Here is a 19,629-nt window from a genome sequence, read left to right as displayed (position 1 = left end):
TGAATCTAAAGAGAGTAGGACTAGTCCATCACGGGCTGGTCACGTCCTTCTGTCTAGGTCCACCCTCATGGTGCATTGCATCGGGGAGGCAGGAAGTATCGTTAAGGATGGCTGCCACCCAAGACATTCTCTTTTCACCCTTTTGGGAGAAGATACAAGAGCTTGAAAGCTCAGACGACCAGACTTAAGAACAGCTTCCCATCCACTGCTGCCCTAGTCAGTAGGCTAATTGGCTTGGCATAAATGTAAATTGTCCCCTGATGTGTGTAGGGTAGTGTTAATGGGTGTAGGGATCACAGGTCGGTGTGGACTCCGTTGGCCGAAGGGCCTGTTTCTGCGCTGTATCTCTAAACTAAACTAAACTACTCCTGAACCAATGACCTCTTTCACACGCCTTCCTCATACTCTTCCTGTTAACTCTACCTCACTTGGTTAATTCATTGTTGTACTTCAATATCCTTTTGACGACTCAGATTTTGCACCTCAATCCTGCCCCCTTCTGCTGTTTTGCACTGTATTTATTGTTGTATTTATCATTACTGTGGGCACAAGGTTTACTCAACAAGCATCATGTGAACAAGAAATTTCAGTGCACCCTGGTGCGTATGACACTAAACTAATCTGAACGCAATATACAAATCTAAATATTTACCCATGGATACACACTCCCCTGGAGATTGCCTCTGGACAACAGTGTGACTCAACAACCCTTCACTGAACATTTATGCTTGAAGCCAATTTGAATGCTTTTCAACCTTGGCACCTAAAGATAAACCACACCGACGTGCACTGAAATTCCAAGAATTAAACAATGTAGGCCATTGTATGATATAGGACACTTTGCTCTCATATGCTCCTCATTATAATGTACATATTGCTTGGCACACAAGGACCTTGTTATAATGAGGGTGGAAGTAAATAAATCAATGCCATCATCTCTTAAAACTTTCTATTTAAATATTGTGATAAATGTGCGGGCTTCAAATGAGGTTCAAGATCTGGGTAAATCTGATTTCTTTCTATTTAAATATTGTGATAAATGTGTGGGCTTCAAATGAGGTTCAAGATCTGGCTAAATCTGATTTCTTATTTTTAATATGGTGGGTAGCCTGACCTAAATAATTTATGGCTGCCAATGTAGGAACTCCTCAAAAGTGTTTTATCTCACTTTGATTCAGTTTGTGTTACGACTCACGTTGCAAATTCCGACTGTATTTATAATTTGAGGACGGGTAGATAATAAAGAATATGGAACATAAAACAGCACGGCACAGGAACAGGTAATGTAGCCCACGATGTAAGTGACAAACATATTGCCAAGATAGACTCATCTGAAGAAGGGTCTCGACCTGAAACGTCACCCATTCCTTCTCTCCCGAGATGCTGCCTGACCTGCTGAGTTACTCCAGCATTTTGTGAATAAATCAATTTGTACCAGCATCTGCAGTTATTTTCTTAGACTCATCTCATCCACCCGCACATGATCCACATCCCTCAATTCCCTGCATATCCATGTACCTATCTCACAGCCTCTTAAACACTGCTGTCCTATCCGCCTCCACTCACATCCCCGGCAGTGCATTCCAGGCACCCACCTCTCTCTGTGACATTTCCACTCTGGGAAAAGGGTTCTGCCTGTTTACCTGTCTATGCCTTTGATAATTTTATCAGGTCCAGACTCAATTTCCGGCACTCCAGAGAAAACAACCCATGTCTGTCCAACCTCTCCTTGTAGCAAACAGCCCCTAATCCAGGCAGCGTTTTAATTAAAAAAAGACACAAAGTGCTGGAGTAAACGAGGGGGTCAGGTAGCATCTCTGGAGAACATGGGTAGATGACGTTTTGGGCCGGGGTCCTTCTTCAGGCTAGGTTGCCATGTGTCTTTTTGAGTCTGTTTTTTTTTTGTGCACCAGCATCTGCAGTTCCTTGCGTCAGCATTCTGGCAAACCTCTTCTGCACACTCTCCAAAACCTCCACATCTTCCCTGGAACACGGAGACCCACACTGCACCCAATACTCCAAATTTAGATCTAATCAAAATTTTATAGAGGTGCATCATGACTTCCTGACTCAATGACCTAACCAATGAAGGCAAGCATACCGCATGCTGGAAGATGATATATTTTACATGCTTCAGGTCTGAGTTCACACTTCCCAACATCATCGATTCCAAACCCCCATCCACTACCTCAACTCCCATCCAAGTATTTCAAGCATTTTGCTTTCTTTGGTCTACCTGTGCTAAGATGGCGACTCTCACTGGCTTATGATTCATGAAGGATTGTCTAACCTTCAATAACTTTCCCCATTCATCCATGAGGCACTTCACCCACCTCAGAGTAATTCATTATCAAGGGAATGGTGTGGGCAGGCTGTTGAGAGTGAGAGCCAATGCAACACAGGCCCAAGTGATGCCCACTCATCAAGCAGTTGCCTGCATCTATTCACAGCCTTTCCATCAGAGGAGGTGGATTTCTGCAGGATATTTGCTCATAATTAGTTATACTTTTTGTGTTCTCTTAATCTTTAGCAAAGATGTGTTTGCTCCATTGGACTTCAGCTTAGTCTAATTCTCAGTCTATAGCCTGGATGCAGTGTCTTGGCTGGCATGAGGTCAGAAGTTCATAAGTGATAGGAGCAGAATTAGGCCATTTGGCCCATCAAGTCTACTCTGTCATTCAATTATGGGTGATCTATCTTTCCCTCTCAATCCCATTCTCTGCATAACCCCTAACACCCATACTAATCACGAATCTATCTATCTCTGCCTTAAAAATATCCATTGCCACCTTCTGTGGCAACGAATTCCACAGATTCACCATCCTCTGACTAAAGAAATTCCCCCTCATCTCTTTCTAAAGGAATGTTCTTTAATTCTGAGGCTATGATCTCTGGTCCTAAACTTTCCCACTAGTGAAAACATCCTCTCCACATCCACTCTGTCCATGGAGGAGTTGGTCCGAAGGGCCTATTTCCCTGGCGATTTATTCACAAAATGCTGGAGTAACTCAGCAGGTCAGGCAGCATCTCGGGAGAGAAGGAATGGGTGACGTTTCGGGTCGAGACCCTTCTTCAGACTGAAGGCCACTCGGCCCCTCCAGTCTGCCCCGTAATACAGCATGATCACGGCTGATCAAGGCTGGCCTCAACTACTCTTCTGTGCCAGTGTGCCGAAACTCTCAAGTTCTCAATCTTTCAAAAATAGTTATTCATCGGGCCACCCTACAACAGCTAGGTGACCAAGTAGATGAAGCATAGAGTGATGGTGGAACCAGCCAAGGCCATTGTGCCGGGCCAGGTTGACTCCCTACTTCATCAATCCAGTCCCACCAGGATTCCGAGCCCCCAAAGTGAGAAGATAAGAAATTGCACATTACCTTTCGCTGCACGGTGGCGCAGCGGTAGAGTTGCCGCCTGACAGCGAATGCAGCGCCGGAGACCCGGGTTCGATCCCAACCACGGGCGCTGTCTGTGAGGAGTTTGTACGTTCTCCCTGTGACTCGCGTGGGTTTTCTCCGAGATCTTCGGTTTCCTCCCACACTCCAAAGACGTACAGGTATGTAGGTGAATTGGCTTGGTGTAAATGTAAAAATTGTCCCTAGTGTGTGTAGGATAGCGTTAGTGTGTGGGGATCGCTGGTCGGCGCGTACTCGGTGGGCCGAAGGGCCTGTTTCTGCGCTATATCTCTAAACTAAACTGTATCTCTAAACTAAACGTTGTGCCAAAATTTGACTTTCTGAGACTTTAAAGTTGCAAGTTGGCACCATTACACAGTGACACTCGATGAGCTATTCCAGAAGAGGGTTTATTGTACCCAATGCTTACTATGATTTGAAATGTACGCTGAACTAGTGTTGTACACGTGACAATAAATAAACTAATGCCTTGGCCATTCACATATAGTTTTTCTTCCCAGTCGCCAGGCTTGTGGGAACATCATCTGAAAATTCCCTTCTAGGTCAAACAGCATCACAACTCGGAAACATAATTGTCCCTTCATCAAAATCCTGGAACCTTTCTACTTAACAACACTTGTTGGAACACTTTCACCAAATGGCCTGAGGCACACCAATAATTTCACAATCGAAAGCAGAAAATGCTGGAAATGCTCAGCGGGTCAGACAGCATGGGGTGGAAAGCAGAGTTAATGCTTCTGGTCTGCTGCCCTTCAGGAGCAGAAAAGATGTCTTATCTCATTCCCTGTTTTGACGAGGGGTCTTGAATCTGAAACCTTCACTCTGTTTCCCATCCCACAAATGCAGCCTGACCTGCTGAGTGTTTCTGATAGTTTCTGGGGTTTATTTTAATTTCAGATTTATACCATGTGCAGTTATGTTGTTTTTGAACAACTTCTCAATGGTAGTCAGGGAGACAGGCATAAACGCTGGTAATGTCAGTGATCCCACATCCTGCCAATGTAGAAAATATACATTCCACACTTGATGTAATCTTATTCAAGACGCGGTCTGAATCAGCCTTAGCTGCTATTACTGGGGATGTGATCAACTTATAAACTTCTGATGATCATCTGATTGTTATTAGCAAAACGCAAAGGCAGCATCTGTGGAAGGAACGCACAGGCAAAGTTTCAGGTCGGGTCCTTTCTTCGGTCTGAATTTTATTTCTATTCTCTTTGTTTTAGCATGTTCTACATATATAACATTTCACATTCAATTATCTTTTATTTTTGTTGAGGTTATTAAGGCATTTCCTGAGGCTATGTGCTTCCCATATGTTTAGCAATAGTTTTCACACTCTTAAGTAAGAACATAGGTTGTTTCTTCACTCAACCATAGTTCCCTGCCAGAGCAGTAATAAAAACTATAGTTTAGTTTAGTTTAGAGATACAGCACGGAAACAGGCCCTTCGGTCCACTGAGTCCACACCGACCAGTGATCCCCGCACACTAACACTATCCTACACACACTAGGGATGATTTACAATTTTACTGAAGCCAATTAGCCTACAAACCCATACTTCTTTGGAGTGTGGGAGGAAACCAGAACACCTGGGGAAAACCCACGCAGGTCACAGGGAGAATAGACAACAGACAATAGACAATAGGTGCAGGAGTAGGCCATTCGGCCCTTCGAACCAGCACCACCATTCAATGTGATCATGGCTGATCATTCTCAATCAGAACCAGCACCACCATTCAATGTGATCATGGCTGATCATTCTCAATCCTGCCTTCTCCCCATACCCCCTGACTCCGCTATCCTTAAGAGCTCTATCTAGCTCTCTCTTGAATGCATTCAGAGAATTGGCCTCCACTGCCTTCTGAGGCAGAGAATTCCACAGATTCCCAACTCTCTGACTAAAAAGGTTTGTCCTCATCTCAGTTCTAAATGGCCTACCCCTTATTCTTAAACTGTGGCCCCTTGTTCTGGACTCCCCCAACATTGGGAACATGTTTCCTGCCTCTAACGTTTCCAAACCCTTAATAATCTTATACGTTTCGATAAGATCTCCTCTCATCCTTCTAAATTCCAGTGTACAATGTACAAACTCCGTACAGATAGCCCCCTTGGTCAGGATTGAACCTGTGTCTCTGGCGCTGTAAGGCAGCAACTCTACCGCTGTGCCACCGTGCCACCCTCAACAGATTTGCATATTGGTGCAGGCAGTTGGGAAATGCCCAGTGCTTCTCTCTATTGATTGAGAGATAGGCAGATGACCGGTCATGATCACCATCTGGTGACCAAGCCCTCAATGGTGTAGTGAAAATGGTGTGCTGGTCAACATGACCATACAAATATCATCACATTCATTTGCTTTTATTCCAGAAGTCCAAAATTCTAACTTTGCAGGGACTGGGAAAGTTTTGATATTGGTACTAAATGAATCCTCCAATGCACAAATCACGTCTAATAATGACCTTGAAAAGTGGCCAGGCCAAAACTAATATTTATTAAGCCAGTCTAGGCTAAAGAGGTCACTCACTTCCAAGTTTGAAGGACATGATCTCAAGGGAATTCCATTGGCACCTCCAATCTACTTGAGTGGGGTGATGAGGGAGTGCTGCCTTGTTTTGGGCTAACAGCTATAAACTGCATGCAAAACTCCAGCTCAAAATGCACTTTCAGGTGCGAATTAAAATCTGCTTGTGCAATTTGAACAAAAAAGACACAGGATTTTTTCTGGTGACCTTTTGTCTGTCGATGAGCAGCACAAATAAATAGATTTTGCCGCCATTTATATTTATGCTGTTTGAAGGGCTATGCTGCATATACACCGATCAGCCAAAACATTATGACCACCTGCCCAATATGCTGTTGGTCCTCCGTGTGCAGCCCCATACACAGCAGGGTGCGATGCACTGTGTATTGTGACACATTCCTCCCGTGACCACCATTAACATTTTCTGTGACTTGTGCCACAGTAGACCTTCTGTCGGACCAGATGGGATAGCTTTTGTTTCCCTCGCACATCGATGAGCCTTGGGCGCCCAACACCCTGTCTGTCGCCGGTTTGTGGTTTGTCCCTCCTCGGACCACTGTCGGTAGGTACTCACCACTGCTGACCGGGAGCACCCCACAAGCCTTGCCGTTTCAGAGATGCTCTGACCCAGTCGTCTGGCCATAACAATTTGGCCCTTGTCAAAGTCGCTCAGGTCTTTACCCCTGCCCATTTCTCCTGCATCCAACACATCAACTTCAAGAACTGACTGTTCACTTGCTGCCTAATACATCCCACCCCTTGACAGGTGCCATTGTAACAAGATAACCAACGTTATTGAGTTTGCCTGTCAGTGGTCATAATGTTTTGGCTGATCGGTGTAAATGTCTCACATTACAGTCCTGACTATGCTCTAAAGGAATGTACGTAATTGGTCATAGGTCACTTCATAACATAATGCAGTCATAGAAGATACAATACAAATGAAAGATTTACTTTTCTTTTGTTGTCTAATCATTGTTTCCCGAATTATTCAGGTGCATTGTCTGAAAATAAAATTCTCTGCACAAAACTATTCCGTGGAGCCCACAGATTTTTCTTTGTGTGTGGGAAGGAACTGTAGTTGCTGGTTTGTACTGATGATAGACACAAAAATATGGAGTAACTCAGTGGGTCAGGTGGCATTTCTGGAGAAAAGGAATATGTGATGTTTTGGGTCGTGTCCCTATATCAGAGCAATAAGAGTCGTTTCGGGTCGAGACCCTTCGTGAAACCATTTAACATCCACCGCCTCTCCGACCTTCACCGCCTTCCCAACCAATCCCAGGCTTGGACCACCAAAACGTCCGCAGCCACCGACCCTCACTGCCTTCTTAGCCGCTGTCAGGTCTAATGAAGGGTCTTGACCTGAAACATCACCCATTCCTTTTCTCCATAGATGCTTCCTGACCCGCTGAGTTACTCCAGCATGTCTATCTTGGTTGATGTTTCGGTTTGAATCCCAGCTGCCCAGTTCTGGCGGGGAAGGCACCACCTTGAAAATATGAACACATAATTTGTATCTGAATACTTCATTTCAGTGTTTCGCAGCACACTGTTGCCCATCACACAGGGGCCTTCATCTGCCAACAGCAATCAAGGGAATGGTCACAATTCTCCTTTTTATTGTATCAATCCTGCAGGATTAATATTTCACTAATACTAGAAACGGAAAATGCTGGAAATACTCGTCAGCACAGGGTGCACCTGTGGAAGAAGAAACAGTTGGTGTTTCAGGTCTGAACCGGGAAGAGAGATCTCCCGGTTGCTGGACACTTTAATTCTCCTTCCCATTCCCACAAAAACCTTTCTGTCCTCGGTCTCCACCATTGTCAGAGTGAGGCTAAATGCAAATTGGAGGAACAGCAATTCATATTTCGCTTGGGCAGCTTACAGCCCAGTGGTATGAATATTGATTTCTCTCACTTCAGGTAGCCCCGGCATTCCCTCTCTCTCCATCCACTCCCCCACCCAAGTCGTACCAGCTTCTCGTTTTCACCTACAAACAACTAACAATGGGCTGTTTCCTTTATCATCATTACTTTTTTGCATATCTTTCATTCGTTGTTCTTTATCTCTCTCCACATCATCGCCTATATCTCTCGTTCCCCTTATCCATAACCAGTCCAAAGAAAGGTCTCGACCGGAAACGTCACCCATTCCTTCTCTCCAGAGATGCTGCCTGTCCCGCTGAGTTACTCCAGCTTTTTGTGTCTAAGAGAGAAAACAAGTTAGTTTTAAGTTGAAGTTGGGGAGAGGGATAGAGAGGCCAAAAGAAGTGGACACTTGTGACAGGGTGAGGGTAGCCTTTGCCAATCTCGTGAAATCAATAGAAGTTTATAAACATTCATCTTCGCCCACAGAGCAATCTCAGTAACAAAAACCATTGCTTTGGAGAGTTTGTCGGATATGTGCAGTATCTCTTGAAGAACAAGATCTTTTACCAATCAAAACAATATTAATAATCAGGTTTACTTCAGAAGATCGTGCTTTGAAAATTGACTTTGGTGCAATAAATATGACAGGATTATTGAAGACAAAATATCTTTTTTATTTTAATTATTTTAGTAACTTCGCGATGTATCAAGTTAAACTGCAGCAGGATTGGAAATCTATTAAACAAGACTCAAGCTCATCTCTTTTTTAATAAAAAATAGAAGCTGGCTTCATTAAAGAAAATTACCACAGTTATCCCAGCTCCCCGTGAAACAACAAAACTTGCCGAAAGCAATACTTATGTCATTACTTAAATATTTATAATTCTTTGCATGATTTTATGATTACATTATTGAAATGTTATGAAATCAGACAAAGTTGGAATGGAAAAGTTTAGTTTTCTCCATTTTCATTGCAGTATTGATTCTTACCTTGTACTTAAAGGAACTTCCATCAACCTTTGACAATAATAACTCATTTGTGCATTTGCATTTTAACCTAAATCCCATTTGTCAACCGATTTATAACGAAAAATTAAGCGTAATTGTGAATGAATTTGTTTAGATTTTTTGATCCTGCCCATCTACTTTTGAATACAATAGGTCTTACTGGTAGTGTCCTTGGGGGTTAACAAACCTCTGTCATGATTGGACATAAGAGGAATAAATGTGTAGGATAGAACTGCAGATGCTGGTTTAAATCGAAGGTAGACACAAAATGCTGGAGTAACTCAGCGGAACAGGCAGCATCTCTGGAGAGAAGGAATGGGTGACGTTTTGGGTCAAGTCTGAAGAAGGGTCTCGACCCGAAACATCACCCATTCCTTCTCTCCAGAGATGCTGCCTGTCCCGCTGAGTTACTCTAGCATTTTGTGTCTACCTAAAGAGGAATAAATCCGTATTCATCCAGTGTTTAGTCCAGTTTAATTTAGAGATACAGAGCGGAAGTAGGCCCTTTGGCCCACCGAGTCCGCACCGACCAGTGATCCCCGCACACTTACACTATCCTGCACAGGTAGAGTTGCTGCCTTATAGCGCTTGCAGCGCCAGAGACCCGGGTTCGATCCTGACTATGGGTGCTTGTTCGTACAGAGTTTGTACATTCTCCCCATGACCTGAGCGGGTTTTCCTCAGGTGCTCTGGTTTCCTCCTACACTCCAAAGATGTACAGGTTTGTAGGTTAATTGTCCCTAGTGTGTGTAGGATAGTGTTAATTAAAACAATCAATGTCATCTTTGAGGCTAAAACTCGACATGTGGCCTAGACGTGATGGGTAGAATCCGATACAAGATAGATCTGTCAGTTGAAGAAACACTAGTTAATTGACTGAAGGTGGTTTAGTTGGAGCTTTGGAGCAGGAATTGAAGCAAAGCAGAGAGAGTGAAGGAAGCAAAGCAAGAGGTTGGCAATAAATGGTTGCACATAAACAATAAGGAACTGTGGAGAACACTTGAACAAACTGAACCCTTTTGCTGGAGCTGGCAATTTTTTTTTAATTAATTTTTTTTTTTAGAGATACAACGCGGAAACAGGCCCTTCGGCCCACCGAGTCCGCGCCGCCCAGCGATCCCGACATATTAACACTATCCTACACACACTAGGGACAATTTTTTTACATATTACCCAGTCAATTAACCTACATGCCTGTACGTCTTTGGAGATGCAATTTGTTACATCTACTGGAATATTTGCAGAGCAAAAGAAATTAGGAATGAATATTAGATTTATTTGCAAAGAATATATTGCAAGGAAAAATACTTGGACTCATTTTTTTAATAACTATTGAAAACCACTGTGCTGGAAGGAAGGGCAACACTGGTGGGGAGTGTTCAGAACTGTTTTCTTTATCCACAACCATTCGTATTCTCTAATAACATATTCCAAGTCGAGGTTGCACCTTCAATGATCACTAATACTCATTAGCAAAGTTAATCTGACATCCTTGACTGATGAAACATAGAAACATAGAAAATAGGAGCAGGATTAGGCCATTCGGCCCTTCGAGCCTGCACCGCCATTCAATATGATCATGGCTGATCATCCAACTCAGTATCCCGTACCTGCCTTCTCTCCATACCCCCTGATCCCTTTAGCCACAAGGGCCACATCTAACTCCCTCTTAAATATAGCCAATTAACTGGCCTCAACTACCTTCTGTGGCAGAGAATTCCACAGATTCACTACTCTCTGTGTGAAAAAAAACTTTCTCATCTCGGTCCTAAAAGACTTCCCCCTTATCCTTAAACTGTGACAATGAAAGAGGTCTTGGACCCACAAAAACAGAGTTGACTCAATTGCCTTCAGGTGTATAACACAAATCCACCAAAAGCCATAACTGTGGAAACACCCAGAAACTTTGCCAATGTCTGTGGAAGGAGAAACAGATTTATTGTTTCAGGTGAAAGGCACTGTTCATCAGAGGATCAAGACATTGTCAAAAATGCAAAGATAAGGATATGGATATGGACATTACAGGTAACATAAACTGGTTGAAAATCATTGACGACACCTCCCTCTGCCAATGCCTCTGCTCCATCATCCTAGTCATTCCTTGCCCTTGACAACTTCTACGTTTATCTTTTGATTTCATAGCCAGAATAACTTTTCCGTTCAGTCTGGCATCCTGGAGTAACCCTAGATTTTAAGCCTTCTTCCTTTTACTTCCCACTGGTACTTAGTTTCATCAAGCAGAAGCCTAACATTGAGGTCCAAGTGCATTCTGACAACATCTCCACCTTTCTGGACCTCTCCATCTCTTCTGGTTTGTCACACTCTTTGTGCAATATCCAGTCTTGAATGAACAACTAACATCAAATAAATGTTGGATGGACTGAAGCCACACCAGCCTCCATTTCTACCTCTCATCCAGCCTCCATTTCTACCTTCCTCCATTTCTACCTCTCATCCAGTTAGTTTCTACCAGTTGAGTCAGCCCCTTTGATCCTCAGTTGAATTTCCTACTGCATATTCACTCCATATCAAGACCACTACTCCCACCTCTCTAACACTGTTAGACACCTACCTTGACTCAGCTCAACTACATTCTGAGGCCTGGACACATGTCTGCATTACCTCCAGAAGTAAGTGTTTCTGATTGGGTTCTTAGCTTCTATCCTACATAAGACTTTAGCTAACCTGAAACTCCTCTCTTTGTATCTTAACTTGCAATGTCCTATTTACGCATCACCTCCACAACTGTTCACACTTTGGCTCATAGTTTAGCAATGCTTCAGTATTAAAATTTCCACATTTGTTTCAAGATCTCTTTCTATCTCACATGGTCCGACAAGCAGTAAAGATATATGTAATATTTTACCTCAGGTATTTGAGCATATTAATTTTAATAATTTCCCTAACTTTTCAACTGCCTTGTTCCCGGGTTTTTAATACCTCTATATAAATCTCTCATACTCTAGATTTTTCTACATACACCTCTCCATATCTCCACCTCTCTCTCCTCATTTAAGAATCTCTTTAAAACTTACTCTTCTGAACAAGTCTTTGATCATTGGTTCTGATATATTGCTAAGTTGCTTGACACTGAATTTTGGACAAGAACAAGAAATGCCTCAGGTCATGTCATAAGTGATAGGAGCATAATTAGGCCATTCGGCCAATCAAGTCTACTCCGCCATTCAATTATGGCTGATCGATCTCTCCCTCCTAACCCCATTCTCCTGCCTTTGCCCCATTACCCCTGACACCTGCACTAATCAAGAATTTATCTATCTCTGCATTATAAATATCGATTGACTTGGCCTCCACAGCCTTCTGTGGCAAAGAATTCCACAGATTCACCTCCCTGTGACTAAATAAATTCCTAGATAGACACAAAATGCTGGAGTAACTCCACAGCATCTCTGGAGAGATGGAATGGGTGACGTTTCGGGTCGAGACCCTTCTTCAGACTGAAATTCCTCCTTACTGTGCAAATACAAGCTGCTGTTATTGAAACTGATAATTTATTGGTGATCACATACTTGAAAAACAGTAACTCATAGTGAATTGAGAATGTTCAGCTTGTTTTTATTATCAGTGCAAATGGAAAATGTTTAAATGTAGCTGGACTATTTGAACCTTGAAGATGAAAGACATTGTCCTGACAACCCAGTGATTGTTTATAGTTAATCAATCTGTAACAAATATCTATAGATAATATATGGGACAGGAATGGCAAAAAATTTAGGTTGTACAACTTTTTGAATGATAGGAAGAATTTACAATTATATTTCACTTTTAACAAAGATAAATGTTCCAGTTGTTTCATGGAGGCCTGATTACCAATGATAAGGTTGACAACTCAAAGCAGAAGTTATACAGTGTATCTAAAAGCTTTGTAAAAGTAGGCAGATTCAAAAAGGTACTTAATGGAAGAGGTGAGAGGGTAGAGCAGAGGATGAATGTTGGAAAGCTGTAGTTACCGTAAGTAATCACTGAGTAAAAGTGTAAAGGGTTGGAAACTAAAGATGAGAGAGGTGATTTAGTTTGTTTTATTAGTTTAGAGATACAACGCGGAAACAGGCCCTTCGGCCCACCGAGTCCGCACCGACCAGCGATCCCCACACATTAACACTACCCTACACACACTCGGGACAATTTTACATTTTTACCAAGCCAATTAACCTACCGACCTGTATATCTTTGGAGTGTGGGAGGAAACCGTAGATCTCGGAAAAAAACCCACGCGGTCAACGGGAGAACGTACAAACTCTGTACAGACAGCACCCGTAGTCAGGATCGAACCCGCGACTCTGGTGCTGAAAGCGCTGTAAGGTAGCAACTCCACCGCTGCGCCACCGTGCCACCGTGCCATGATATTGAAAGGACAGGCGGAATGGTTTTTGGTGCTGGAATAGCCTATGCTGAGGAAGAGAGAGACAAGTCCACAAAGTGACTTCAGTAAAGAAATGAGTAGTTTAGAGTTGAAGTAATGAGATGTACGTATTCAATATCGTAACAAAGCTAAATTATCAGATTAGCCAAATATTTCAATGATAGAAACATAGAAACATAGAAAATAGTTGCAGGAGGAGGCCCTTCGAGCCAGGACCGCCATTCATTGTGATCATGGCTGATCATCCAAAATCAGTAACCTGTGCCCAACTTCTCCCCATATCCCATGATTCCACTAGCCCCCAGAGCTCTATCTAACTCTCTCTTAAATTCATCCAGTGATTTGGCCTCCACTGCCCTCTGTGGCAGAGAATTCTACAAATTCACAACTCTCTGGGTGAAAATGTTCCTTCTCACCTCAGTTTTAAATGGCCTCCCCTTTATTCTAAGACTGTGGCCCCTGGTTCTGGGCTCGCCCAACATTCATATCATATCATATCATATATATACAGCCGGAAACAGGTCTTTTCGGCCCTCCAAGTCCGTGCCGCCCAGTGATCCCCGTACATTAACACTATCCTACACCCACTAGGGACAATTTTAAAAAAAACATTTACCCAGCCAATTAACCTACATACCTGTACGTCTTTGGAGTGTGGGAGGAAACCGAAGATCTCGGAGAAAACCCACGCAGGTCACGGGGAGAAAGTACAAACTCCTTACAGTGCAGCACCCGTAGTCAGGATCGAACCTGAGTCTCAGGCGCTGCATTCGCTGTAAAGCAGCAACTCTACCGCTGCGCTACCGTGCTGCATCTAGCCTGTCCAATCCTTTTATAATTTTATACATCTCTATAAGATCCCCTCTCATCCTTCTAAACTCCAGTGAATACAAGCCTAGTCTTTTCAATCTTTCGTCATATGACAGTCCCGCCATCCCAGGGACTCCCCCAACATTGGGAACATTGTTCCATGATTATACAACTGTATGTGAAAGAAGGAACCGGTTACATAGTGCTTTCTCAGAACTCATTCAGTGAACCACTTTGAATTGTAGTCACCCTTATGACAGAGGCAAGTGTCGACAAATCACAGCAAGAAAAATGAATGATATAAAATGGCAAAGTGCCTTCCCAAAGGTTTCCAGGAATTTCTGATAGAAACTGAATAGGCAGTAGTCCATCACCACGTTAGCCAGTTTTTAGTAAGGGATAATTCGAATTAATCTGTAGCCAAAAGAAAGAGGATTAATGTCTAATTTATATTTTATAAACCTCCAGAGACAAATGTGAAGAAAGCTTTCCCAAGGATAGAGCAGTGAATGAAGTTGTGAATTCCATGCATAAAATGTAACGATTTGTGGTTGAACATTTCAATTTTGATTATAATAGGTTATTAGTACTTTATCCCTAGCTTTTAACATGATTGTCTTAGAACTGTAGTCCTGCAGTTTCGGGCGAGGGCATTCAGTCATTGTATCTGCAAACTGCAAGAGTTCTAACTAATCTCCTGTTCCGACTCCCCAATTTCCTTTTTATGCCACAGTTGATAACTTTTTCTTCCCCTAGCTCTGGGCGGCAAAACATGATCACAAAGTATATTTTGAGCAAATAAATTTATAGGAACACAATAATTTACTGCCCACTGGCCAACAAAATCCTCATTTTTTGTTCATAGACATCAATCGAGTAAAGCTCATAAGTTTGTAAGTTCATAAGTGATAGGAGCAGAGTCAGGCCATTCAGCCCATTAAGTCTGCTCTACCATTCAATCATGACTGATCTAAATTTTCCCTCTTAACCCCATTCTCCTGCCTTCTTCCCAGAACCCTTGAGACCCGTACTATTCAAGAATCTATCTATCTCTGCCTTACAAATATCCATTGACTTGGCCTCCACAGCCTTCTGCGGCAAAGAATTCCACAGATTCATCACCCTCTGGCTAAAGAAATTCCTCTTCATCTCCTTCCTAAAGGAACCTCCTTTCATTCTGAAGCTATGACCTCTGGTCTTAGACTCTCCCACAAGTGGGTTTTCTCCGAGATCTTCGGTTTCCTCCCACACTCCAAAGACGTACAGGTACGTAGGTTAATTGGCTGGGCAAAATGTTAAAAAAATTGTCCCTAGTGTGTGTAGGGTAGTGTTAGTGTGCGGGGATCGCTGGGCGGCGCGGACCCGGTGGGCCGAAGGGCCTGTTTCCGCGCTGTATCTCTAAATCTAAATCTAAAGTGGAAACATCCACTCCACATCCACTCTATCCAGACGGAATTAAAACAAACATTACCATGTGCGATTTCCAACCAATCACCTCTGCATTTCCTGAGTTTAGTTATTTTTACCTAAGTACAAGATTTGTTTATTGTCAGACAAATTCCAATGTAGCTTTAGAACGAAATGTAGCTGGTTGTGACCCTGCATTACAGAGAGTTGTTTCATATTAACTGTGTAGTTATTCAACAGACCCTTTGCATTTTCTATACGGGTGGAGGCCTTGAATTATGTGTACGGGTTTAGTGTTGGAAATACTTTCCATTTGGTTTCACCATTATTGTTGCTTGCAACATAATCATCGGTTTGGCATTATATGTAGGTTTGACATGGCCAAGTATTACGGGATTACAATTACTTGAAGACCGGGTGGGCTTCTGTTCTTCTTGCTTTCCAACCTTCAAGTAAATGAGCTCAGTGGATGATCTAAGTTTGAATTTATGTTTCGTATTGCTGCAGCAACCGCGTTAGCTGAGCATGTGACTCAAGTTTTCTTGGCCGAGAAGCCCAAATTTGCAAAGGGTGAAGTGGAACAATGCAGCATGTTATCGAGACTAGATTTCAACTTACTATCAAATGAGCACTGGTGAGCAGCCACAACTCAGGATTGGAACATGATGCTGTTCCTGATTTTGTGCCAAATGCCACAGAGTAGGGGTGAGGGGTTGATGTATCAATAGTGGTAACAGAGTGTGGAAGTTGGTAACTACATCCAATTTTATGGACTAATGAGAATAATTCTCAAGAGAAAACTCCTTCACCTCATTTTCTCCAGAAGAGATACTTGAAGCTCCAAGTAAAGAATGTTTTTAACATTTTTATATATCTGAGAGCAAATAATATCAGAAATACAACTTGTATGAATACAAGAAAATGGTTTTATAGTTGCAAAAAAAAGACCGTCCTCCAATGGATAGGTTTGTTACAGTTTTGTTATGAATTATATCAATTTTTTAAAAAAAATTACTCATAATGTCATAGTATCACATTACACGGAAACTGGTCCTTCGGTCCAACTTGTTCCAGCGACCAATCTTGGTCATTGGGACAATCTTGCTAATTATGCTAATATCATTTGCCTGTGTTTGAACCATATCCCATGATACCTTTCCCATCCGTGTACCTATACAAACGTCTCTTAAAGTATTTTAAATTTTGTTATTTGGCCAAATGTCTTTTATATATTATGAAAATGTTGTTATGAAAATGACTCGATGTAAAAGATTGAAAATTATTTTACCCAAAGTGAAACTAGCCTCTAAAATCTAAGCAAAATATACTTGAATGAATGAATGCCTTTATTTGTCGTTGAAAGCACTGCATACAACAAAATTATTATTGCCACTCCATTGGTACTTTTATTATTGCCACTTCAATAGAATCATATGGCCATACAGCATAGAAGTGGGCCCAAGATGGCACAAAAGCCTGCAGTAACTCAGCGGGTCAGGCAGCATCTCTGGAGTAAAGGAATAGATGATGTTTCGGGTCGACACCCTTCTTCAAGGGTGGCATGGTGGCACAGCGATAGACCTACTGCATTACAGTGCTAGAGACCCGGGTTCGATCCCGACTACGGCTGCTGCCTAACCGGAGTTTTGTGCGTTCTCCCCGTGACCTGCGTGTGTTTTCTCCGAGATCTTCAGTTTCCTCCCACACTCCAAAGACGTACAGGTTTGTAGGTTAATTGGCTTGGTAGAAATGTAAAATTGTCCCTAGTGTGTGCAGGGTAGTGTTAATATGCGGGGATCGCTGGTCGGTGTGGACTTCGTGGGCCGAAAGGCCTGTTTCCACGCTGTATCTTGAAACTAAACTAAACTTGAGTAGTCAAAGAAACCAATAAGGGAGTAATATAGCAAAAACATGAAAACAGATTATCTTTACATATGGCGAAAATACAAAAATGTAGCAAAAGTTAATTTGAGTCTCTTAGCGACTGGGACTGGAGAAATTATATTGGGGAATAAAGAAATAACAGAGAAATTAATCAAATATTTGATGTCACTTTTCATAGAATGGAATTGAAAGCTAATAAATCCTCAGGCTTTTAGCTTTAGAACGATTCAATGGATTTAAAATTATTCCATAGATGTTTAAATTCACAATTCCATAATTCTTATTCCCCCTTTTCTTTTCTTAGCCCTCCACCTTTTGTCTCTTTTCACCTCCTATCTTTCTTACTTACTCTACCTATTGGCCAATCACCATCCCCCCCATCCCCCTTCTCACCTGTGTCCACCCATCACTTGCCAGACTTTGCCTCCCCAACCCCCTTCTCACCTGTGTCCACCTATCACTTGCCAGACTTTGCCCCAGCCCCACTTTTCTTTTCCAGCTTTCTCCCCTCTATTCCATCAGCCTGAGGAAGGGCCCCGATACAAAACATCTTCTCTCTATTCCCTCTACAGGCGCTGCCTGACCTGCTGAGTTCCTCCGATCTTTTTTTTTTGGCTTAAGATTCCAGCATCTGCATTCTCTTGTGTCTCTACCAATTCTTGGATAGGTTTCACAGATTCTAAAGTTTTTATGGAGAGAGAGATATTGGAGAACTAAAAGGTTGCCCTGACATCAGTTGGGAAATGCTGAGAACTATTGCTAAGAAAGCAGTACCATGCCACTTTGAAACTATTAATAGGACTCCACTGAATCTAAATTAAATTATAAAAGGTGACCTGCTTTGATAAATCTTGAAAAGTCTTTTGTTACCAGCAGAATCAATAAAGTGGAACCATTGATCCACAATAAAGTGGAACCATCCAATGGATGTGTATTTGAAATTTTAGGTCTTTAATAAAACATTACCCAAGAGGCTATAAAAATAAAATTAGGGCACATTGGATGGGGGGCAGGGGAATACATTAGTGTTGATTGAGTAGGAAGGAACTGCAGATGCTGGTTTACACCAAAGATTGACATAGCGTGCTGGAGTAACTCAGCGGGACAGGCAGAATCCCTGGATAAAAGGAATGGGTGATGTTTCGGGTCGAGACCCTTCTTCAGAAGAGGTCTGAAGACTCAGTCTGAAAAAGGGTCTCGTCCCGAAACGTCACCCATTCCTTCTATCCAGAGATGCTGCCTGTCCCACTGAGTTTACTCCAGCATTCTGTCTCTCTCTTCAGTGCTGATTGACGATTGGTTAACAGTCAGAAAAGCCAGTGGGAATAAACGGATCGTTTCAGGTTGGGAAGATGTGATTAAGGGGTTGTCACAGGGATAAGTACTACTATCCAAATTGTTCATAGCCTATATCAATGATGTGGATGGGGGAAATGCAGGTGTAATCTATTCGAGTTTACTGATGATCCAAAGCTGGGTAGCAATGTGAGGAGAATGCAAAAAGAAATTGAAGTGATATTGAGAAGCAAAGTGAGGGACATGGCATCCAGTTTAGTAGAAGATGCAGAAAAATAGTTTCCTTTAAACCAAGAGAGATGAAGATTGTTGGTGTTTATAGAGACCTAGTCATTCTTGTACATGGATCAATGAAAGTTAGCATATCAGTACAGCAGGTGATTCAAAAGTTAGATGGTACCTTAGCCTATATTCCTAGAGTTTTATGAATGAAACCACAAACATGTTATGTGGGGACCTCATGAGACTACACCTGAACTATTAAATGCAAATGTGGCCACTACCTAAAGATGGACATGTTTGCAATAGACAGACTGTAATGAAGGATTACCGTATATATTCATCGTTTAATGAGGAGAGATTAGGCAGACGGAGTCTACACTCTGGAGAAACAAAGAACTGCTGATGCTGGTTAATGTACAAAAAGACCTAGTCTGAACAAAGGGTCTCGGCCCAAAACGTCACCTATCAATGTTCTCCAGAGATGCTTCCCGGCCCGCTGAGTTACTCCAGCACTCTGTGTCCTTTTGAGCCTACACTCTTGTTATTTTAGAAGAAGATAAAGTAAGTCATCCCATTGAGCCGTGCAACAATCAGAATGGAATTAATATTGTTGATACAGGGACGATGTTCCCCTGGAAGGGGAGGAGTCTTAGACTCCAAGTAAGGGGTCACTCATTCAAGACTGTAAAGACGTGATGTAGTGAGTCGTAGGAATTCTCTATCCAACAGGGGTGTGATGATTCAGCTGGATTTTTTTACAGCCAGAGACTGATAGAACTTTAGATATTAAGTGGATCAAGGGAT

The sequence above is a fragment of the Rhinoraja longicauda genome, chromosome 14 (assembly GCF_053455715.1).
Source record: "Rhinoraja longicauda isolate Sanriku21f chromosome 14, sRhiLon1.1, whole genome shotgun sequence".
Lineage (NCBI taxonomy): Eukaryota > Metazoa > Chordata > Chondrichthyes > Rajiformes > Arhynchobatidae > Rhinoraja > Rhinoraja longicauda.
The sequence above is the reverse complement of the archived record's forward strand: the minus strand, read 5'-3'. Positions refer to the sequence as shown.